This window comes from Sapajus apella, unplaced genomic scaffold (genome assembly GCF_009761245.1).
Source record: "Sapajus apella isolate SASKATOON/1434 unplaced genomic scaffold, GSC_monkey_1.0 scaffold19, whole genome shotgun sequence".
Classification (NCBI taxonomy): Eukaryota; Metazoa; Chordata; class Mammalia; order Primates; family Cebidae; genus Sapajus; species Sapajus apella.
Window position 1 is genome coordinate 5,950,003 of NW_022436959.1, and position 25,877 is coordinate 5,975,879.

The window sequence follows — 25,877 nt, forward strand, 5'->3', positions numbered from 1 at the left end:
TGGCATTTTTCCTAGGCACTCAATATGCCGAAGGAGCCACAGTTCTTCTTTACTCTGCTCCAGTGGGGCCTTGACTTCCAACCTGTCACCTACTAGTCCTTTTCCTCCTAAGGAATCTTATCACCTAAGCTTTCTGCTGCTGCCTGAATCCTGTTCCAAACCAGTTACATAAATGGAACCCTTCACCACCACCAATCTCTGCACAATTTTTTTCATGCCTCTTTAGACTGCTGGTTCCCCCATCCTGCCTATCCCTTAGCTCAAGGGGGTCCACTTCTCTACACTGAACACTGTTGAAATCTAGTGGGCTCCGATTCGGACTTTTCTACTTAGAGGCTGTGTGATCTAGAGCTTGCCACTTACCCTCTCTTGAGTCTGTCCCCTCATGGGGATAAGAATGAATATGGTAATATTATGTTACTTGTGGGGTTGCGATGAGGATAATATCCAATAATATATTTCTAACAATATGTAGGCTACATAATGCTATATGTAAATTTTTGCTATAGGACATAATTACTAATATTATCTATTATAACTCAATCTTTATATCATTATTGAACATCATTGTTGATAATCATGATTCATATTAATTAGAGATTACCTTTTTCAGCACACAACTGTCTTCATGGAGATAGATTTTACCTTCCCAATTAGGGGGTTCCTGCTTGGGACAGGACTACTCTATTGAGTTAGTTGTAAGTTGGAAATATTTCTGCCTGGCACGAGACAGATGCCTCCGGCACTTTGTTGGAATAATCGCCAGATGGCAGCATTACATCAACCACAGGGCAGAAGAATCCGGTCCCTGCCCAAGGACCTTTGCAATGGCTAAAATTAGTAAGAAAAGTCAACCTGCTTTTCTGCGCTGGGCTGGTAATAAAAGCTTCTGAATTCTAGGTGGAAAGTTCATGTTTAAAATAGTCTGCAGTTCACAGAAGCTATAAAATTGAAACATACATGGAAGAGGGAGAAAAAGCAAAGAGGTGGTGGGGTGTGAAATGTGCTAAAGTTGTGCAGAGCAATATAAATATTTCAACCTCAGACTGTTTGGAGTTAACCATCTTCATCAATCAATTCTACTTTACCTATTTCATCCCCACGTTCCTATCTCTCCTGTCCTCCAATGGTACAACATTCTGTGACAGCTGTGTGGTGAAGCTGAGTCACCAAGCAAGTTATCGTACAGTTGGAATGGATGTTAGAGATTAGGCAATCGCCAATGACTTTAGGAGCTGGGCAGGTGGCGTAAGTATGTGAAGCAGCTAGGCTTCAAGACAATCGGCGGTAGAGTGAATTGTTCTTACCAGAGAGCAGTTGTTCCTTTGAAGGCATTTTACACAATTAATTTTAGAGGTTTTGTAGAACAAACAAAACCTCTCTATAGTCCCTAGGTTGGAAGACAGGATGGTGCCACCTCCCTTCCAGAACATTCCTTAGAGATGGTCGGTTAGCTAGTGCTGACTCACTTTTGGTGACAAGGAATGCCTCCTATGTGGTCAGAGCACATCTTGCCTTTTGGGAAGTTCATCTTTGTGTTGGCCAAATCTACCTTAGCATTTTACATCTGTCGGTCTTAGCTCTGCTCCTTGGAGTAGTGCAGAATATGTTAAAGTCCTTTCCTGAAGACAGCTCGCTGATGCTCTCCAGGCCTTTCTCCTCAGCTTAACTCTCCCCAGACCCTTTAATCATCCATCATGGGCAGGCTTTTCGGGCTGTTTGTGTCTTGTACTTTTGAATAGGCTCTTACGTAATGCTTGCTGTAAAACCTGTCACCCAGTTGGGCTTCAGTAGTAGAGATCATGTCTGACCATCACGGAAGGGAGGAGGACTGCTCTTTTCCTATTTCTAGTTAGTTCCCTCCCACACACAGCCTAAGTGTGTGTTAGTTTAGTCAGAAGTTGTGTTCCCAGTGTTAGGTTACACTGATTTCAGTCTCTATTTTGAAATCAATAAGTAAATGTTTTGAAACCTAAGTGAATGGTTTAGTTTGCATCCTTGTGAAATTTGATCTAGCTTGTTTGGGTCCTGTCAAGAATAACTTTAATCTTCATTCTGAAATAGATTTGTGTTGTCTATGGCACTGAAAAACATTCCTGCTGTAGGACAGGTCACTGTTAATATTCTGAAGAGAATAGGCCAGAGAGATAGAGCCTGGCAGAACCTTCTACTGGAAACCTTCATTCCTAGCAGATGGTCATTGGGCCCTGCAGGGTCCTACACTGTGCTAGATACTTGTTGGCCAGCGTCAACAAAGGTACCTGCCATCACGAAGCTTCTATTTATCTTAACTCTGATCCCAAAACTGAGGAAAGACTGAAAATAGTAGTAGTTATGGAAAATAATCCTGAGACAAGTTAATTCTTTTCTTTTTCTTTCTTTTTTTTTTTTTTCTTTTTGAGATGGAGTCTTGCTCTGTCGCCAGGTTGGAGTTCAGTGGCGCCATCTTGGCTCACTGTAACCTCCACCTCCTGGGTTCAAGCAATTTTCTTGCCTCAGCCTACTGAGTAGCTGGGGCTACAGGTGCACACCACCACCACGCTCAGCTAATTTTTGTATTGTGAGTAGAGATGGGGTTTCACCTTGTTGGCCAGAATGGTCTCGATCTCCTGACCTCATGATCCGCCTACGTTGGCATCCCAAAGTGCTGGGATTATAGGCACGAGCCACCGCACCCCGCCTAATAAGTTAATTATTTTTCTATGCTAAAAGTCTTGGGGAGAAGAGTCTTTATCCTATCAAGATTTTTATATAACATTTTAATAACTTCCATTAGCTCCCTCCTGATGTTTTTGTTTTAAGGTCTTACAACCTAGGAATTCTTCCCTTCCTCCCTTCTTTCTTTTCTTCCATTGCTCCAGGTCTAGCAGTTTCTCCTTTGTTCTCCACTCAAAATAATCTTCCTTCATTATTTAAAAGAAAAAAATCTGCTTCTTTAAAATTAACATATACTGGGATCAATACTATTGTTTTTCAGTATTATAGAATACAAGGCAGTAAAGAAAATTTGAAAAAACAAAAAATCATAAGTAAAAACAAAGATCATTATAACCTAACCATGTAGGAAAATGACTAAAATATTTCTATGTATTTCAATTTAGGTCATTTTGTTTGTGCACATTTACATGCGTGTGTATTGTAAAATAATAATCAGAATAAAATTTTTTTATCTTGTTCTCATATAATGAATTTTTCTTATTAAAAATTATGACTTGTGTGTCTGTGTGTGCACACATGCTTTTCCCCCCAGATTTTGGTAGCATAATTGTGCCACTTCTGTAAAAAACAACTGACAGGTTTCTCTTTTTATCTACACTCTTCAGCAGCTCGGAAGATTTAGGTAGTATCATTTTCTTATAATGTTAAAAGAGTTTAGCCATAAAACTGCTGACAATGGTATACCTTAAACAATGAAACTCTTTGAAAACTTTTAATTTCTTCAATAGTTATTGATATTTTGGGATTCCTACTTCTTGAGTTAGTAACTTTTTTTTTTAGACAGAGTCTTGCCCTGTCACCAGGCTGGAGTGCAGTGGTGCAATCTTGGCTCACTTCAGCCTCTGCCTCCTGGGTTCAAGTGATTCTCCTGCCTCAGCTTCCTGAGTAGCTGGGACTACAGGGGCAAGCTACTACGCCCAGCTAATTTTTGTATTTTTGGTAGAGACCAGGTTTCAACATGTTGGCCAGGCTGGTCTCGAACTTCTGACCTTGTGATCTGCCAGCCTCAGCCTCCCAAAGTGCTGGGATTACAGGCATGAGCCACTGCGCTTGGCCCTAATAACTTATTTTTCTAATGTCACCAATTGAACAATTTATGTTCATTCTATATTCTCTAAAAAGACTATGTTTCTACTTCTCATTTTAATTTTGGCCTTATTTAATACATTTTTGTATGTATTTTTTTCTTGAATTCAACTATCTAATAATGTTGTAATTCCTGTTTTCTTTTTGTTTTCATTGGCATACATTTTGGTACATTTTGCTTTTAACTTTTCTTTGATTTTTTTTCTAAATGTGGATAAAATTTCTTTATGACCTTTGACTTTTTCTTTGTAGGTTTATTTAATCCATCTATAACTATTTCATAAGCTAAATATATAGTCTTATTGTTTGTAATTTTATATGTATTTTTATAACTGTGATTGGTAAATATGTGACATACTTGATGCAAATCTTCCCTCTTGCTCTGAAAGTAGACATCACTAATAATCTACAACAATCTTTTCTGCTGAGCTGAAATTCAGCCTCAGAACCTTAATTAGTGTAACTTTACAAATAGCTAATACTAATCAATGAGAATTGGGACACAAGTTTTAATCTGTTTGTCATCCTACCGGTGTATTAATAAAGACACTATAACTTCACATTTAGGTAGACCTGATTTTGAACTGCATCATAAATAGCTATCTCAGAGGCTTAACTGAGGATTAAAGGAGATAATGTAAAACACTTAGCATAGTGCCTAGCACTCAGTATTTGGTAGAATTACTAATATAATTAATTTTCAGTGTTTATTTTTTTGCCAAGTAGACTACAGTTCCTTTGATTGCCTTTTTTTCCTCTGGTAATTGAGAACACATATAACAAATACCATGTTTTTAAATTTAATTAGTAGTAACATAAAAAATTCAAACATATTTCAAACATCAAGAATTAAACTGACTCCCCAATTAATCACTATTTGTTGACAATTTTCTTCTGTCATTCAGCTTTCTATGATATAATCTAGGATTTTAGATCTAGCAATTTTTGTGTGTGTGTTTCTTCTCTTTTAAGAATATTCATAACATTGATATTATGTTTGTGTGTTTTACAATACTTTAGACTTTGCCTTACCCGCCCTTTTAAGCAAGACTTCCTAATTCAGTAGGCTGGTGTACATCTTTGACAATTTCTTTTTCAGGAAGAATATATGGATGTTCTATTTCCCAAGGCTTTTCTTATCTGAAGTGTTGCTTCATATGACAACTTGAAAGGTACACAATTCTCGAGTTTCAAAATTTCTACTTTAAAATGCAACTATGCACCTCCACTATCTTCTGGCATCTAATATCAGGATGTTTTCTGAGAGGTGACTGAGCAAGGAAAACTTTCTCTATTGGACCCATGGTCTGACCATTGTATTGTATTTTGAAAGATTAAATGCACACTGCTTCCTCTGGCACCTTTTTTCATACCATTTTCTTAAAAACTGTCATATCAAAATATTACCTTAAAATTGTTGAAAAGCATCATTTAGAGTAATATGCTCAGAGGGCACAACCTAGTGATAACTGTTGCTATTTCCCCTCCCTACAAGCTATATTTCTGCCCAGGGGAAGGAAAACAGGCTATTGAGCCTGGGGCTTCATGGCATGGAGTAATCAGGGGTTTGGTTATGCCAGGACTTGGCATGAAGCAAGTTAGAATCTTAATCCAATTAATTGTTTCTGAAACAGAACATTTCAATGAATATATAAATACTGCATTGTTTAAACACACATATATTCTTTGTCTACATAGATACTTATTAGATATTCCTGAGATAAAAAGGAGGGCAGATCCGATTTTGAATAGCAAATGTACATGCAATGTCCTGGAAGAATGCAATGACAAATTTATTTTAGATCTAGCGCTTACTCATATTTTATAGAAATAGAAGGATAGAAGTTTCCAGAGCTAAATGAACAATGTCCCATGGCCACTTGAGACAACAAATAGATTTCAAATTTTGCAATGCCAATTTTTTTGGAGAGTTTAATTTTTGTACTGATTCAAGTACCATATTGTAGTGATAACCAGTCCAAATGTTTTTCCTTTTTGTTTTTTCCTTTTGTGAAGCTGGCTGGGAGCAAACATTACCCTTGTTGAGTTCACTGGTTGATTGGCAGGTGATTACATCAAATGTTCAGACAGTAAGAAGAAACAGTCCTTTTACATGGCAGCCCAGTTCCTCCAGTTTAGTAGTTACCAAGCTGGAGAACTAAAGTTTCTATCAAGAATCAAGCTTATGCTCTTCCTGGCTGCATTCTGGGGGATCAATGTAGGACTCCTGGCTCCATCAGAGTCAGAAGGCATTCTCAGGGAGACCAGTCGTTTGTTGACTATTCTCCATTTGTCTTTCCTTGCCCCTGTTACCTTCTATTCAGATCATTCTCCGCCCTGCCTGTGCTCCAGGCTTTCTCTTGTGTTCACTCAATGAGAGACCCAGTAGGAGTAGGAGATTGAAGGGCAGAAGAAAAAGCATGGATTATTTATTCACCACTTTCTCCTTCAGGGCGCTTTTTGAAAATGGCTGCAGTCCTTTATGGTGACAGCTCCTTTTGAGAGGTCTCCCTTCTCAGACTCCGACTTTTACAGGCTCCAATAGCAGGCTCCCTCAGCTTTTTTAGGCCTGGGGTGTCAATGACTTTCTGCTCTTATTAACCTTGAGGTGCTTCCACATTTCTTGTTCGTTCCTTGAATCCCACCCACTTCAGTAAATAGTCCCTTTCTAAAACTCTCTTCAGTTAAACCATTTTGACTATGCTCTTTTCTGCCTAATGATACTCATACATAGTACAATAACCAGACAACTTAACTTAGTATTCACTTTACATTGCATCTTTTCATTTTAATTCCAATTAATCTCCTTTTTAAATAAAAAAGTTTTTATTTTTAAGGACATTAGCCACCCAAGCTTGGAAGAAAGACGTGCAGAGGATGGGGATGCTGCTTTCCATCTCTGCCAAGTTTAGTTACTTTCATCTCTTTCCTGTTCGCCTGCATTTTTTTTTTTTTGAGACAGTGTCTTGCTCTGCTGCTCAGGCTGGAGTGCAATGGCATGATCACAGCTCACTGCAGCAGTCTTGACCTCCTGGGCTCAAGCAATCCTCCTGCCTCAGCCTCCTGAGCAGCTGGGACTATAGGTGTGTACCACCCTACTGGACTAATTTTTTGTAGAGATGGGGTATCACCATGTTGCCCAGACTGGCCTTGAACTCCTGGGCTCCAGTGATCGTCCTGCCTTGACTTTCCAAAGAGCTCTGATTATAGGCATGAGCCACCATGTCTGGTCTTTACTTGCATTCTGATGATTCTCTAAATAATATCTTCCATAATGTCACTCTTTTTTGTTTGCATAATCAGTATTACTTTTTACTGATTCCAGACCATTTCAAATTTTGATAAAATTATTTGATATATTCTCATTTATTCATGTAACAATCATTTACTGATTGGCTGCTCTGTGCCGGGCACTGCATGGACAACGGGGAACACTGAAAGACACAGCCCGCCATAGAGGAGATTCTCCAGGGGACAAACTACAAATTAAGGATAAAATAGATGGTAATGGAAAACATTGAGAGTGCTTTTGGATTTTATTTGATAGTAATAAAAAAGACTCCAGAACACCTTCTTCAACATATGTGTTTTAGACATACATAATTCATAAGGCATACCGACTGAGCATTGAAATAAAATAAATAATCTTCAAGCTGGGTGACCATCTACTTTCTAGAAGAAAGCCTGCTATATTTATTTGTTTATCCCACAAATACTTTTTTGTTGGGTGTTTACTGTGTGTTAGGCAATGTGGTAGATTAGAGGATACATGGAGAATAAGACTGTGCCTCTATTCTTTCTAAGTTTAGAGTCTAATGTTCTGAGAATGGAACTCTGAGCATGTGTAACAGCCCTTACAAAGACGAAAACTGCCACAACAAGAGTTTTGGGGCACATGTAAAACTGAGTCCCTTTGTCTGGGGATTCAAAGGCACTGACCCCTCCTTTACCGCATGGTTTCCCTGACGTCAAAAGCTGCTTTGATTCAAATGTTAAAAACTATTCAGAAAAGAAATTCTGAATAACTGCTACAGGAAAAATATCAAATTAAGTAGTTGTATCCAACTTTGTGATATTCATGACAGCAAAGAGAAGCATAATACAGAAAGGAAATAGTAAAATGCAAACAGAAATATAGTGGAAAAACTTCTAAGTAGCACCAGATTAATTTTGATAATTTTAAAAGTTGCCAGTGACACATCTTAGAACATAAGGTTACACACCCAAAGTTAAAGCATGATTACGGTAACTAGGTGACTTATTTCTAATGAACTTTCAAAAGGAATTATGCAGTTGGCCTAATTTTAAACAAGTGATTTCAATATCTTTAGTCACACAAAGTATATTTCATTACTTTATGTGATATAATGATTCTTTTTTAAAGAACTTTGCTTTTACAAAAAGAAAGCCCAAAGATGCATATACACAGGCACAGATTTTTAGATGGGATTCATTTTCCTTTTTTCTTGGTAAAACATGTTTTTGCCAAGTTTGCAACCCACTTGAACTTCTGTCTGTTCTTTGATTTTAGAATCAACTTGGGCTCCTTTTAACACTGGAAAAATCACAGAGTTAGTCATAGATTTTTTTTTTTTTTTAGTCTTAACAAAGTTTACTGAAGATTTTTATTATCACCAAATGCTTGTAAATAAAAACCCTTCTTACTAACATTCAGTGTACCTGTATCTGAAATGCAGTGTTTCAATTTTAAATGAGATCACTTTAAGCATTTATAAAATAACTTCATAAAGAAAAATTTTTTTAAAAAGACATTCTAAGAAAAGCTTATTCTAATTCTTTAGCTGTTAAAAGAACACTCTTTACAAACTTAATTGACCATTGATTTCCTCAGCATACATGAGGTAAATTTTGGAGACTGAAGATAAATCAGATATTATTCTTAACAAAATGCTATGATACAGTAACTTCACCTGCTTTAAACTTAGCTCTACTCATATGGTTTAAACAAAGAATAAGTTAGGAACATCTTACTCAGAAAACTAATTAATTGTAAAATAATAAGAATTGAAAATTCAACACTGAGAGTTTGGGGGAAGGATTTGTCACTAATCATTGTTGGCACCTAGAATAAATCACTAACTTTACAGAACTTTCTTTCTTCATATGTAAATTATGAGAGTTTGTCTAGAAATCTAGTCATTACGCCTTCCAATATCAAAAATATGATCACCTAAAAACAGACATAGAAAGGGCACCTTGACTGTACTTACAAAGAATGAAGAGCAACTAAAACTGCTTTTGAAAGATTAATAAAATGTTGTGATTACTATAAGCAGATTAAAGGTAACGTCAGCATGTTTTAGAAACTGGAAGAAGACAAAGGTCAATATGGAGTCAGGGAGGAGAGCAGAGAGGGATTTCCTCTCTCAGACACACTGTAAGGGGATGAGGAATCAGGTCTTCCACAGTGAATCCTAGAATGCTTTGAGTCACCTACTCTCTCTTGACACATGCGATAAACCATTTTATCCACTTTGGCGTCTTATAACATGTAATGTGCACAGCCAAGCATATTTTATAATAAAGTGATATCTACAACTTATATTTGCAGCACAGAATTTGGGCAGGGCATGCCATTTGGAGTCAGAGGGACCGTGGTTTCATCCTGATGCCAACATTGGCCAGCTGGGTGAACTTGAGCAAGTCACTTAGCTTTTATGAGCCTTTGTTTCCTCACTCATAAGCTAAAAATAACTGTTGGTAAGCAGTAATACTCAACAATAATTATGGGGTTCTACACTGTGACCCCATTAATGGAGGGAGGTTTATGAAATCTGCTTTTTGGCCTTTCTGGACTCCCCTTTGGCTTCAAAGCATTTTCTAACATAATTTCTACCTTCTCTGAGAAGAAGGGCCCCCTGGAGGCATTTTGTCTTGGGATTAGGCTTTGGATCAGGAGAGAAACATTTTCTTTCTTGACCAAAAGATTTGTGAAACTTGGGTGCCAAGAATTGGCAACAGCCAGGTGCCTCTTCTTCAATAGCCTAATTAGTACTGTTGCGTGTCGGCAGGAAAGGACAGGGGTGGAAACTCCCAAAGAACAATGTGAACTTGCTCCTTTTGGATTTTCCCATGAACAAACCTAATCATTTGTTATGGGGTATTGGTTGTATTGTTTAGGGAGATGCGAGGGGGCACAGATTGGGTGGTGACTAGGGAAGACATACATGAAGTATAAAGGATGATCTTAAGTTTGGAGAAATGGTCACACCTTTGATCTGGGTGACTTATGTCATAATCTTTGCTCCTGTCACAATGATGGTCACTAAGAGGGCTTTAAGGTTTCCATAAAGTCTGTGAACCAGATACGCTTCTGTCATCTCTCGGCTTCTTTAGGATTCCATGGAAGCCACAACTACTAGAAATGCTCTGGTGGCATCAACTAGTTTCTCTAGTGACAATAAATATGTGTGCTTCTAGAATTCGTTCCCCACCGTTTTCTTTACTACAAGGAGAAAAGGAACTTTATTTTCTTTTCCTGCAGTGATTTGTAGTGTTAGAATATAAGTGACTTTCTTAAAGTCAAACGTTTTCTTCTGAAATTTAAATATTCTTCAAATATTTTATCTTCATTTTCATTTTATCTTTATTGTCTTCAATTTCAACCAAATCCACTGAACTCATTTTAGGTAGAGTAGTGTCCTTAAAGTACTGTAGGAGTGGGAGGGAGCGCAAATATAAACTAGAAAATGAGAAGAGTATGGTGAGTTTTTTCTTTAAAAGATGGAGCATTAAATCATTTAGAAGGTAAAAGGCATCTCTAAAGAGCTGCTGTTAATGTAAGAGACTAACCAAGATGTATTTTCTCTGAAATAATTTTGTCTGAACTCTTATCACCACTGACAATAAAGCTTTTTCTTTTTAAACAAAGCAAAATGGTTTTGATTTTATACTGATTCATATTTTCTTTTAATTAAACTGTTGGGGAGATTTGATTATTACTTCAATGGCTCTTTCGCCTACCTCAGAAATGTTTAATACTACATAGAGGTAAGATATCTTTGGCAATCGAAAATGTAGCACTTATTCTTTAATAGGTTATCAGTGAAATATTTGTTATTGAGAAATCCATTTATATTAATCATCCCCTTTGCAAATATCTTATCATTTTTTAAATTGTTATCTTCATTCTAATTAGAACAGTGCCTCAAACTTACTGAGGTTATAGAAGAAATAATAGGACCTTCTCTTCTCTAGGCTTTTCTTCCTGAAAGATGCCAAATACTTTAAAAATCGATAGATAAATGACACTGGGATGAGTTCACCTACCACTGATGTGCAGCCATCTCTGGGATAGCTCCCTCTAGCTGTTTACCACCATGCAGTGGTACCTAGGAGCAGTTTGTCATAAAGAAAAGAAAACTGTTTCTTGGAATATAAGCAACAGGGAATTTGCAGAGGAGAAGATATAATTGTCTAGATTGGAATATGACCAGGACAACCACACCATTCCCACAAACCACCAAGAAGGCAAAAAATAAGCAAGAGAGGTTTGGGAATCTGACAATTTTTTGAATGACAACCTAATGTTTTTATGCTACCAAAAAATGAAATTTAGAAACCTTTTTGGTCTTGTTTCTTGTTGTCTCATTCACATGCCTCATTCACGTAATCCTTATGCTGCTTCCTGCTTTGGCCACAGAGGAAATCAGAAAAAGGCCATTGAAAACTACTCTTTAAGCTATCGGGGGAACTTACTGTGTGATCTAAGATACTATTTCTAAAGCTGAAATAACATTGTGCCTGTGGAATCAGTGAGATGATGAAAAAAATGGACTTTGTCAGTGGGTGAGGGGATGTGTTGATGAGACGATTACCTCCTTCTCCTCAGGGTCCCACTCCCCTGCTGTTCTTCCTCAGAACACATCTTAATACATCATTTTAGCACAAACTCTCCCTGAAGTCCATTTCTGGGGAATCCAACATAAGACAGGGGGTAGGGATGATTCAGAGCAAAGCTCTAACACCTGCACATTTAAAAATCTAACTATTGATATCAATAGGACCCAATATACATATATTCACTGCTAGGTCCTGATGGAATAACCATAAATACAGCAATTTTTTAGAGAGATAAATTAGTGATAATTTACATTTGAATTAATCAAAAAGAGGCACAATTAAAAACCATGGTCAATTTAAGATGTTATTAATATACTTCTAACAAATCATAACTCTTGAAAACTGTAAGAATTCCAATAATTTATATTTTTGCATGTACAGTAGGCACCTTGCAACATTGTCAAAGCATTGCATAGCAGCCAGGCCTTTTCACAGAATACTGAATTCGAATTCTCAGTAAACTCTAACATGCTGCTTGTATTAGCCTTTAATTAGTAACTTAGTGTGTTACTAGCAATGGTCTTGGTCATATCTAAGAACGAAAGTCTATATAATTACACAACCATTGTTTATAAGACTCAAAGGATCTCCATTTTAAAAAATCACTTAATGTCTTATTTCACTTAAGAGAGTACTAAGGACTATACATTGATAATCACTCACATCTTCACATCTTTGTCCACAGAAACCGCGTAAGAGAATTTGCAAATGACTTCAAGATGCATCCATAGTACTAATAGCTGCCAATAACTGCTTGCCATTATTGTTCATTCTATTCGGAACACACTGTAATACTTACACCTGCCAAGCTGGGTAGATTTTATTATGCCCATCATGAAGATGGAAACATTGAGGTACGAGGGCCTCAAGTAACTCAAGCCAGAGGTCACACAATACTTATGACCTGATCCCAGCTTCACGTATTTTCCGTTAAAGCATACATGTCAAATCTTTGATTTTTCACTAGTCAGTCATATATCCATGTCCAAAGAATAAATGGGAACATATCTACAGTATGTATTCAGTAAACCTATTTCACCCTCGTTTCTAAGGGTTAAGTTCTGGATTACATAAATTTTAGAATTTATAACTTTTAGAATTTTGCTAATTACTATATACTTTCTAGAAGTCACCATTATTCTCTTTAAGAAAACTACTATAAAATTAAACTGAAACTAAATTACATTTTTCAAGGCTACATTCTCAATAGCTTAAAAATAAATTAGTCCCTTGGCTGATGGTGATGGAGAACATTAACAATGGCCCCTCAGTGAAGCGTGGTGTTCATTCCTGCCACACTTCAGGGTGCAACAAAAAACATTCTAAGGTTCCTTGTGATCAAAAATATAAATGGAGCCCCTGAATCAGGAGTTTTCTCAGTGTTTGTTTCTGAAGCATATTTCAAAAATAATGATCAATGACTGTTCTCAAACCAGATGACAGTGGTGTTCGATGCTCTCTCCTCAGAGAACCCTTCCTAGTCACTCACGATAATGCAGCTCCCTGTGCCATGACACTCTATGGTCTACTAACTTGTTTTGTTTTTAATAACCTTTAAAAACATGTGACATTATCTCAATTAATTAATTCCACAATATTCATTGAGCATCTGTATGTACCAGGAACTGTTTTAAGGATCTGGGTATATGGTATTAAATAAAACAGGAAAAAATTACTGTATTCATGAAGTATATATACCTATTAAATGTCTCATATCTTCCTTTTGTAGAGGCTTTTTCTGTCTTACTTCCAGCCCTGGACACATAATGGGTACTCAATAAATATTTGTGTTTGTTCAATTGCTAGAATAAGTGTAAATCTAAAACTCTGTATGAAGAATTTTTTAAATAAGTTATTGAGATAAAGTTGAGTCTCACCCTCATTTTCATCCCCATAATCTCACCAAAAGCAAAAGAAACTAGATGTAGCCCTCCCCTGCAAAGCATAATTTTATTGGAAGACATTTATGAAGTTATTTCTTCACCTGCCCTTACTCTAGATGCACAAGAAGGTATTAATATTGTATAGATATGTTAAGCATTGGATTGTTTGGACTAAATGACAATCTAAAACTTCATAATATCTTGGGCAAAGAACATTGTGTGGTATAGGGAGGGAGTTCCTAAACTTTGACATAACTGACCTGGATTCAACTCCCAACCTTGGTGCATACCAACTGGTTGTTCGTGGCAAGTCATTTTACTCCTGAGCCAAAGTTTAGCATCTGAAATATGTGCCTAATCCTAACTGCTTAAGCTACTTCACAGGGCATATGGAATATTTCCGTAAAGAGCTTCCCTCCCTCTACATGTGCACTAGCAAATAAGAATGACACAAATGTAACAATGTCATTATGCTGTGCAGAGGGCAAAAAGAGTTCCAAATGAGATCTGCATTGCTGAGAAGCCACCCTGCAAATTCAGAAAGGCCCAGAGCGCTGTTGATTTTTAACATAAATATACACATAGCCATGGGATCTGACTTTAGATGGAAACAAAACAAACTGCCAATCATATGGAAATTTAAAGGAAAATGGCCTTAAACAAGAATGTCTTTCTTTCTGGTTTGTCTTCCTACTTGATATTCTACTAGTAGAAAAATTGAAATTTGTTGTTACTGACTAACAGAGTAAATATAGACTCTAATTAAAGTGGTAGAATGAACACATATATTTTTGTTTACAAAAATCCCACAGAAACTACAGTAAGCAAATTGATTTCATTAAAAAGACAAAGAGAGGGAAGTAATTCTGAAGTCGTGGAAAGAGAACCTCCAAAACCCCATTCCTCCACAAAAACAAGAATGCTGGCAAAATCTGTCAAAATCAACTTTTTCCAAACCCTAAAAATTAACCAAAGGCTTTCAATAATTTGAGGAGTTTTTATACAAGAAAGAAATAGTTGAATACCAATAAAAACAGTGAACTTCATGGCACTTTAACTTATCCTATTTCTATTACTCTCTCCCCAGCTCTTCATTAGCCTTAAAAAATAAAATCAGCCTTGGAATAATGACAGTTGTGAAAAACAGCATCCTATCAGTTAGAGGAAGCAGAAAGTGTGTGGAACTTGCAAAAAATTGTCCCATTTCTGGAGAATTATCACTATTAGGCCTATCTGGCAGCTCTCTGTCAAAGCCCATTTAGTAAGCCTGTCTTTATTTGACCTAATCTATAGCTTCCTAAGTGAGAAAACCCATACCAGCAGGGTGTATGTTTAAAATAATTAATGACAATTGTTTAACATTACAGTTCCCTGAGATGGTGATACCAACTGGGGCTAAATAAATAAATAAATAAATAAGCAAGCTGGCTAATAGTGGACTTGGAAAACCTCTGACATATTCATGTGGACCTATAAGGCTGGCTGTGCACATATGCAGGGCTGTGTTCATGCCCAAGAAAGATCTGAGAAGACCCTAATTTCTCACATTTGGCAGACCTTGAGGCTGCACAAACCAGAAGGGAAGACTAACACTGAGTATTAAATATGTGGAGCATTGATGCTCCAACAAAAACATAGAGACCTTCAGAAAAGGGTGGTAGACTTATTTGTTAAAGTCACTTAAGAAAATCTCTGTCCAGTCATTAACTAGCCTATTCAATTAGGAACTTCAGTGCTATACCTGACAAGAAATATACACTTTATAAAATTAGTACAGGAAAGCCTCTTTAAAACAAACAAACAAACCAGAAACAACAACAAACCACCACCACCACAAAACCTAGCAGTATATCTAAGTTCAAGACTTTGCATATTATCATATTATTTTAAATGTCCAGTTTACAACAAAACATCACAAGACATGCAAAGAAATGAGAAAGTATGGTCCACACACAGAAAAACAAAGCAAAACAAAACAAAAACCAATCAATAAAACCTGTCCTCAAGGAAATGCAAATGTTGTTCTCACCAGACAAAAACAAAATATTAGCTATTACATATATGCTTAAAAAATTAAAGGAGTGTATGAGAAAGAATGTCTCATCAGAGTATCATAAAGAGGTAAACAGGGCCGGGCGCGGTGGCTCAAGCCTGTAATCCCAGCACTTTGGGAGGCCGAGGCGGGTGGATCACGAGGTCAAGAGATCGAGACCATCCTGGTCAACATGGTGAAACCCCGTCTCTACTAAAAATACAAAAAATTAGCTGGGCATGGTGGCGCGTGCCTGTAATCCCAGCTACTCAGGACGCTGAGGCAGGAGAATTGCCTGAACCCAGGAGACGGAGGTTGCGGTGAGCCGAGATCGTGCCATTGCACTCCAGCCTGGGTAACAAGAGCAAAACTCCGTCTCAAAAAAAAAAAAAAAAAAAAAAAAAAAAAAAAAAAAAAAGAGGTAAACATTTTAAAAGGGCCAAATAAGAGTTTAGAGCTGCAAAATATGGTAATTTAAATTAAAAAATTAGTACAGGACCTCCACATCAGATTTGAGCTGGCAGAAGAAAGAATCAGCAACCTTGAAAATAAGTCAATTGAAATTATCCAGCTAGAAAAACAGAAAAAAATGAAGAAAAATGAACAGAGTCTCAGAGACCTGTGGAACACCATCAAATATACCATCGCACGCAATGAAAGCCCCAGAGAGAAAAGAAAAGAAAAAGGCATAAAGAATATTTCCATAAATAATGATCCCAAATTCCCCAATTTTGATGAAAAACAATGTACACAACCAAAAAGCGCTGTGAACTCAAGATAGAAGAAACTCAGAGAAATACTAAGACACATGATAATAAAACTCAAAAGACAGAGTATCTTGTAAGGAGCAAGATAAAAATCACTCATCACATACAAGGGATATTTAATAAGATTAACAACTGACTTCTGATCAGAAAACCATGCAAGCCCAAAGGCTGTGGAATGACATTCAAAGCACTGAAAGAATAAACAAATGTCAATATCAAGAATTCTATATTCAGCAAAACTATCCATCAAAAATAATAGACAATTTAGGACATTCTCATATAAACAAAAACAGAATTTATCACTAGAATAACTGTAATATAAGAAAAACTAATGAAAGTCCTTCAAGTAGAAGTGAAAAACACTAGACAGTAACTCAGATTCACATGAAGAAACAAACAGTACTCATTAAAATAACTACATGGGTAAATATGAAGATGATAAAAATTTATTTTTGCTTGTAATTCTTTTATTTTCTTATCTGATTTAAAAGACAATTTAATAAAGCAATAATTATGAAACTTAATGGAATCATAATGTATAAAAATGCAATTTGTATGACAATAATACTACAGAGGGAGGAGGAAATAGAACTATTCTGCAGCAGTGTGTGTGTGTGTGTGTGTGTGTGTGTGTGTGTGTGTGTGTGTGTCGTGGAGTTTTGCTCTTGTTGCCCAGGCTGGAGTACAACTGCATGATCTTGGCTCACTGCATCCTCTACCTCCTGGGTTCAAGTGATTCTCCTGCCTCAGCCTCCTGAGTAGCTGGGATTACAGGCACACGCCACCACACCCAGCTAATTTTGTATTTTTAGTAGAGACAGGGTTTCTCCGTGTTAGTCAAGCTGGTCTCAAATTCTCAACTTCAGGTGATCCACCCACCTCAGCCTTCCAAAGTGCTGGGGTTATAGGTGTGTGCCACTACGCCCAGCGCTAATTTTTAACTTGCTTATTGAAATTGTTGGTACTAATCTACCCAGGTTGTCTTGAGTTAAGATATTGGAATTTCCAGGGCAACACCTAGAAAAGTAACTTAAAAATATAATAAAATAAATAACATGATATTTTAAATGGCATACTAGAAAATATCTGTTTAACTAAAAAATGCAATAATGGGGGAATAAAGGAATAAAAAGACATAAGACGTATAAAACATATAGTGAAACAACAGACATAAATCCTAACATCAGTAATTACATTAAATCTAAATAGATTAAACGTTCTAATCAAAAGAGATTGGTAGCATGGATAAAAATAATGCATGATCCAACTATATGTGGGCCACAAGAGAAATACTTTAAATTAAAAAAAAATAGGTTCCAAATAAAATAATGAAAATGTAACCAAATAGTAGCTAAATAGTAACCAAATAGTAACGAAAATGTAGCTAGAATGACTATATTTTTATATATTATATCATATCATATTCCATATTATATAGACAATAAGATAAAAATTGTTAATAAAGGCAATAACATTTTATAATGATAAAAGAGTCAACCTATTAGGAAGACATGACAATTAAAAGCACATGTAGACCTGAAAACAGAGTTCCCAAATACATGAAACAGACAGAACTGACGAAAGAAACGGATAATTCAACAATAGTTGAAAACTCCACTTTCAATAATGGATAAAACAATTAGAAGAACAACAACAAAATAGAAGATTTGAACAATAATAATAAATTGAAGATTTTAATCTATTTAGACTGAATGTAATTATTGATTAGATAGGATTTCTGTTTGCCATTATACTACATTTTTATGTCATATCCTTTTATGCCTTTACTCCTGCATTACTGAATTTTTTGAATTAAATAAGCATTTTCTAGTATGTCATTTTAAATAAATCAAGTAGTCCTAATAAACATCTGTAAAAGACACCACCTGAAAAAAAGAATATCTATGAGAAAAATACTTATTTTTCTTGAGTGTACACGGAACATTCTCCAGGACAGACCTTATGATAGTGCACAAAATAAGCCTCAATAATTAAAAAAAATTGAAATCACGCCAAATAACATTTCTGATTACAGTAGAATAAAATTAGAAATCAATAGCAGAAGGAAATTTAGTCAATTCACAAGTATGTATAAACTTTTAAAAACATTTCTAGATAATGGGTCAAAGAAGCTATTACAGGGAAATAGAATATACTCCAAAATGAGTGAAAAGCAAAACAAAACATATCAAGACTTATGAAATGCAGCCAAAGCAGTGCTTCGAGGGGAATTTTTAGCTATAAATGTCTATATTTAAAAAGAAATAGAATCTCAAAAATCAATTACCTAACCTCTTACCTTAAACTACAAAAACAGCAAACTAAATGCAAAGCAAGCAGAACGAAGAAAATAATAAAGGATTGGAACAGAGATAAATAAAATAGACAATGGGAAAACGATAGAAAGAATAAAAAACAGTTTTTTCTTTGAAAAGATCAACAAAACTGGCAAATCTTTAGCTAGAGTGATAAAGAAAAAAGAAGACTCTATCAATAAACTATGAGTGAAAGAGAGGACATTACTACTAATTTTCTAGAAATAAAAAATGATTATAAAAATACTGTGAATGACAAATTAGATGACTCAGATGAGATGGATACATTTCTAAAAAGGTACAAGGTACTGAAACTTATTCTAGCAGAAACAGAATATCTTAATAGACCTGGAACACGTAACGTTATTTAATTAGAATTTTTAAAACATTCCACAAAGAAAATTTCAGGACTAGATGGCTTTGATGGTATCTTCTACCAAATGTTTACAGAAACATTAACAATTCTTCATAAATTCTTCCAAAAAACATAAGAGGAGAGGACACATTTCAACTTATTCTATGGGGCCAGTATTACTTTAATACCAAATCTAGACAAAGGCATTACCAGAAAAGTACTTGTGAATATAGATGTAAAAATCCTAAACAAAATACTAGGAAGCTGAGTTCAGAAATATAAAAAGTGGATTATATACCATGATTATGTGGGACCCATCTCAGGAATGCAAGGGTATTTTAACATCTGAAAATCAGTGAATATAATACACACCAAAAAAGAATAAAAGAAAAAACCACATGGTCACCTCAACTGATACCAAAAAAGCACTTGACAAAATTTAACACACTGTTATGATATAAGCACCCAACAAACTAGGATAGACCTGAATATTCTCTACCTATAAAAGACGTTTACAAAAAGGCCACCGCTAACATCATACATAATGTAAAATACTAAAAGTTTTCCCCATAAGATTAAGAAGAAAACAAGGATGTCTACGCTCTCCACTTCTATTTCCAGGATAATAAGGCAAAAAGAAAAAAGAAAAAAAATAATTCAGAATCAAGGGAAGAAGTAAAACTATCTCTACTTGGAAATATTATGATCTTGTGTATAAAAGTCCGCTACAGAACTATTAGAACTAATAAATGAATTCAGCAAAGTTGCAGTATATAAGATCAATATACAAAAAAAATTATTTCCATGTGCTAGCAACGAGCAGCCCCCAATTAAAATTACAAAAACAATTTCATTCATAGTAACATTAAAAAGAATAGAATAAACTGAACCAAACAGCTGCAAGACTTATATATGGAAAACTACAAAATGCTGTAGAAAGAAATTAAAGAAGACCAAATAAATGGAAAGATATCCCACATTATGAGTAAGAAGACTTAATGTTATTAACATGGCAATAGTCTCCAAGTTGATTTAAAGATACAACACAATTCCTACCAAAATCTCAGCTACCTTTTTATATGGAAATTGACAAGCTGACCCTAAAATTCATATGGAAATGCAAAGGACACAGAGTGGTCAAAATAATGATGAAAAAGAAGAACAAAGATGAAGGATGTATTTCCTCATTTAAAACTTACTACAAAGGTACTCTACAAAATCTACAATAATGAAGACAGTGTGTTAGTAGTATACAGACAGACATATAAATTAATAGATCTTAGAGAAATTAGACATAAGACTGTACACTTACAGCCAACTGATTTTCAACCAAGGTACTAAGGTAATTCGATGGAGGAACAAATGATGTTCGGATAACTAAATATCATGATAAAACAGAAAGCATGCAGTGAGAAGAAAACTTCACAGATACATACATAAATATGTGCATGGATACACACAAACTATCACTGATCTTTTCAAAGAGATAAGAGAAAGCATTGCAAACATGACAAAAAAATAGGATGCTATGGGAGAAAACATTCTAAGAATATAAACTTCACAAGGTTAAATACACAAAAACAGAAATAAATTTAATTAAAGTGGTAGAAGATAAATTGAGAAAGTCTTCCAAATATTAGGCTAAAAAATAAAGAAATGAAAAAACGGGAGAAAATTTGAGAAAGAGGACTAATTCACAAGTGCCAGTATTCACATTATAGATTTTCCTGAAAAAGATAGAAAATTAGTGCTTCCAATTATTAATAAATAATTTAAAACTGAACTGCATGAGTTTGTGATTGAAATGGACCCTGAGAACACAATCTAATAGATAAAAACAGACACATACATATTATTATAAAATTTCAGGGAAGTAGAGTCAAAATGAAAATCTATAAGCTTCTAGAGAAAGAGGGAAACAGTTCACTGTAGCTTTAGACTTCTCAACAGTAAAACACAAGAAGACAATGGAGCAAGGCCTTCAGAATTCTGAAGGGAATAATTCTGGACCGAGAATTTGATGCTGAGCCAATGTACTTATCAAGTGGATTAAACATTTTCAGATACACGAGGTCTCAAAAAACTTACCTCCTTTGCATATTTCTTAGGAAGCTACTCAGTCTGGCATCAAAGTGAAAGCATCAGTCAAGAGAAGGAAGTGTCCCCAAAATGGGAGATCCAACAAGGATCCAAACAAGAGACTCTCCAAATTAATTTTGCTAAGATATCCCAGAATGACAAGTGTACATCAGGCATTAAGAGCAACCAACTTACAGGTGGGAAAGCACAATGAGGGTACAGTTGTTTTTTGAGTCTACATTCTTTGAATCGAATAAAATTCTTGGAGCATGTTTCAAGAAGAGAGGAAAAAAAAAAAAGACTATCCAAAGAAAGAAAGAAATGATTTATAGGAAACAGAGAAACTAACTCAAGAAAAAGGCAAGGAGAAACCCAAGGATGACAGCTTCACCGCAGTCTTGGAAAACATCTTATTCGGGAAGAAAAATATTTAAAAATGTCCAGAAGAGTAAATACCAAGATTAAATTAAAATTATTAGATTTATTAGATTACCTGAAATAAAAATTTTTCTTGTGAAAAAATATATATTGAGATGATATTGAAAGTCATAGAAAGAGTTGCCAATATGCACAAAAGAAAATAACCAAAAAGAAAACAATTTCTTTGCTGGAAATATCTTGGCTTATATCTTTTTTTCAACATCTCCATGTAAATTTTCAGTTTTCCCTTCAAATTTTCTGATGAAAACTCCAGTTGATATAGTATTTGATATTGATATTTGAAAGAAATAGTCTGATAGATATAAGAATTTTAAAAAATTTCTCTAAGCTCAAAGTTTTTTCTCCATATCAAGTCAGATTAAAAGCAATCTAGGCTACTGGACTACATATCTTTGCGGTTTTACCTAAGTGGTATTTGTTTTATTTAAATATCTAGGGTTTAACCATCATGAGTTATCTTGTCCTTTTTATCTCCCTCTCTGTCTCAGGTTTTCTTTTCTGTATCACTTCACTATGAAGATATTTAATAAAGGACTTGGCTTTGTTGACTTTTTATCACAGATATAAATACAGCCCCTGAGAAATCTTTTTTGATGCTATTCTCCCATTGAACAAACATTTCTTGAGCTTAGGTGGCGTCAGGTCCTACACATGGGATTAACAGGGTATGCATGTCAGGATTTTTGGACCCCTAGAAAATTATAATTTGTTCGCTTTATAGTTAACAGAGAGCAAATACTGTTTTTAAAAATAGTCCTATTTCTCAGGAAGCAAGAATTTATGCTATTCATTTTTCTATTAATAGAGTAAGAATCATTATGATAAACACAGAACTTTGAAACTCCCTTAGACCAACTCTACACATTTTTAGTGAAAGTTACTTAATGAACATAGAATATCTACAAGTTCATATTGTTTTATAACATAAATTTCAAAACCTATTGATTAATGCATCCGTTCACGACCAAGGTCCCACCTGTGAGACTGCCATGCAGGTGGGCAAATTGCACATGCTAAAGGAAATGGACCATGTCAGATATCATCGTTGAGGTCTGTGTGGGCACCAGAAGCCAGCTAGAGTTGGCAGCAGAAGAAACCAATCAAAATCTCAGCTGCTCTGGCACTGAGCCACATTCCAAACTCTCTTCCCAGAAAGAAGAATCAGCCTCACCTCTGGCTTCAACTTTCCCAGGGAAGACTAGAAGGGGAAAATGCCCACTCTTTCTTCCAAAGTAACAATGGCCGGAATAAGATCAGTTATAAGAGGAAGAACTGTAATGCCCAAAGCTTGTTCTATCACCAGTTTCCTTTTTACTAGGATGCCTTATTTGCTCAACCTTTCCTAAAGCCTCATGCTCATCCTAAGGGATGATGCTTGCTACAGGAGACAAGAACTGGGATCTTCCCTCCAACAAGTCCCTGAAAAGAAGGTGGGAAGCCATGATGTTTCCCTTGCTTGCTCCCAAGCCGTTGATCTTTAATTTCATACTACCTGAGAATTTTAGCAAAACACAAACTCCTTAGTTAATGGCCTAGGTTTCTTGATGCAATATTCTCCTGGAATTGTTTTATACTAGCACTTGGGCAGTAATTAAAGGAACCTAGAAAGAAGTTGGGGAATTGTGGATGTGAGCTGGAGAAAAAATAGGGAATAAAAATAAGACAAAGAGCACCTGAAATATATCAGCTTTGCCTCTTGGCCTCCCCTTCCTTCCACCTTGAAGGCTTCTATCAACCACCTTGGCTACACCCTCCCTTCCTACCACAATCACCTCTCCGGATTCAAAAAGGCCTGAGAGAAACTGACCGACCAACCAACCTTCCTTCCTTCCTTCCTTCCTTCCTTCCTTCCTTCCTTCCTTCCTTCCTTCTTTCCTTCCTTCCCTCCCTCCCTCCTTCCCTCCTTCCTTCCTTTCCTTCCTTCTTTTGAGATGGAGGCTTGCTCTGTCACCCAGGCTGGAGCACAGTGACACAATCTTGGTTCACTGCCTCTGCAACCTTCACCTCCAGGGTTCATGGGTTTCTCCTGCCTCAGTCTCCTGACTAGCTGGGATTACAGGTGCCTGCCACTATACCTGGCTAATTTTTTAACATTTTTAGTAGAGAGGAGGTTTCACCATATTGGCCAGGCTGGTCTCGAACTCCTGACCTCAGATGATCTTCCCACCTCGGCCTCCCAAAGTGCTGGGATTACAGATGTGAGGCACTCCACCTGGCTGAGAGATTTATTTTTAACCTTCTTCTAAAACACTACCAGTCTAAGATAAAATGATTCTTGGTTTCCTATCTGACATAAACTATCCCTTGAAAAAATGGAGAAACACATCTCTTGTTAAACTTGTTAAACGTAATTTTTATAGAAAGCATAGAAAAGCATGCTCTTTTTTTGTTTGTTTGTTTTTTCAGACGGAGTGCAGTGGTGAGATCTCAGCTTGTCACCTAGGCTGGAGTGCAGTGGTGAGATCTCAGCTTGTCACCTAGGCTGGAGTGCAGTGGTGAGATCTCAGCTCACTGCAACCTCCGCCTCCTGGGTTCAAGCAATTCTCTTCTGCCTCAGCCTCTCAAGTAGCTGGGACTACAGGCGTGCGACACCATGCCTGGCTAATTTTTGTATTTTTAGTAGAGATGGGGTTTTACCATGTTGGCCAAGATGGTCTCAATCTCTTGACCTCGTGATCTGCCCACCTCAGCCTCCCAAAGTGCTGGTATTACAGGCGTGAGCCACTGCACTCGGCCTCTTTTTTTTTTTTTTTATCTTCATATCTAGCATAGTTCTAGGGGTGGGTGGTAGTGGTTTAGGCTTCTTATTATTAAGCTTGAACTTAAATCAACTCAACCCCTAGTTAAATCACAAATTTGGTTTGTTCCCCTGTTTGGTATGAACCATATCAACCATATTAAAATATTTTAATTTTAATACTCCCTTAGAACAGAAGTGTTTTCTTTATTGAACTGTAAATCTAGTTCTACCAACATTTTTACACTAGGATGGTATCTCAACTCTACAAACATAGGAACATTATTTTTTTTGCTAGAGAGATAAAGGAATATCTTAGTAAGGATCAAAGTCTTGAAATCACATAGATCTGTGACTACTAGCTCAGTTAGACCCTTGCTGAATTATTTTGATCCAATGCCTGATACCCTCTCTGAGCCATGGTTTCCTCATCTGTAAAATGGGAGTAAAATCCATTTGCTCCCATGGTGGTTTTGAGGATGGATTAAGAATGCAAAGTGTTTTGTGTAGTGCCTGGCATACAGAATCCTCAAAAAAGGGCCACTTCCATTCCTTACAGCCCCACATGCTAACTAACCCCTGTGTAGATGCCACAGCAGCCCTTAGCTGAGAGATGGCTACAAAGATGCATGCAAGGGGCCCTTAAAAGGAGTAACAATTTAGCTAGGTACATTTGTTTTGTATACAGCTAATTATAATACAAGGCAAAATGTATTAAGGCCTATGGTAAAGACACAAACAACAACATTTATGGGAGCACTGAAGGAGGAATATGTGCAGGGAGCAGGGTTCTTGGAGGAGATGATAGAAGAGGTAATCACCACAATAGGACCTTGAAAGATGGATGACTTCTGAGATGTGAAAAAGGAGATTGGAAGCTGAGACTGTGAAAAAGGAGCAACGTAGCTACAGAGATGCAAAACTGGGGGATTCTGAGGGACACAAAGCAATCCAATACACACAGAGTCTGGGCTGTGGGAGAGGAAGCAAGGTGGTAAGAATGGGCTGAGGCCAGAATAAGAAAGACCTTGAATTCAATTCTGTGGGGATTCACTTTCATTATTTAGACGATTAAGAGAAATCAATGTTTAAAAATTGTGAATGAACACTACAGTGTCCATATGGAAGTAAAATGCCCCAAACAAGTGTACTGTGTTATATCCATAGAACTTAGTATCAAGCAACTGCCCCTTTCATTCAAGAGTGAATAATACCAGGCTTCACACTATTGGAACATACTCAGTCAATTAAGAAAAGTACTGATTGCCGGCTGCAAAATATCCTCATGGTGCCAAAGTATCTGTGGAGTGGGTGGGGAGGGGGAGGGAAGGTGTGATAATTAAAAGAATTGTTACTTGCAATGTCACAGGAGCCAATGTGTTAACTCGGCATGCTGGGAAGCTAGAATGCTCCCAGCTGCCATGGGGAGGGAGGATGTGGTTTGATCCCTGGCACCACTCGTTGGGACAAGATGAATCACAAATGTGTTAATAGTGAGGTTCCATGTCATAATGTGCCAGATGGAGGTGGTTACATCTCTGATTGATTGCCTCCTGGCCAAGACCGGAGTTTTCCAGAAGGCAAACGTCTCCAAATTGGCA

General features: G+C 36.4%; 1 protein-coding gene and 1 long non-coding RNA gene across 7 annotated transcripts in view; one reads left to right on the top strand and one right to left on the bottom strand.

Annotated features, from left to right (window-relative positions):
• Positions 1-25,877, bottom strand: part of ITPRID1 (ITPR interacting domain containing 1) — a 112,431-nt gene that overhangs the window by 18,544 nt on the left and 68,010 nt on the right. The gene's annotated exons all lie outside the window — the stretch shown is intronic.
• Positions 637-6,775, top strand: LOC116557387. Its single transcript, XR_004271502.1, has 3 exons — positions 637-2,257; positions 4,904-4,976; positions 6,642-6,775. It is a non-coding gene; the product is annotated as an uncharacterized LOC116557387 (long non-coding RNA).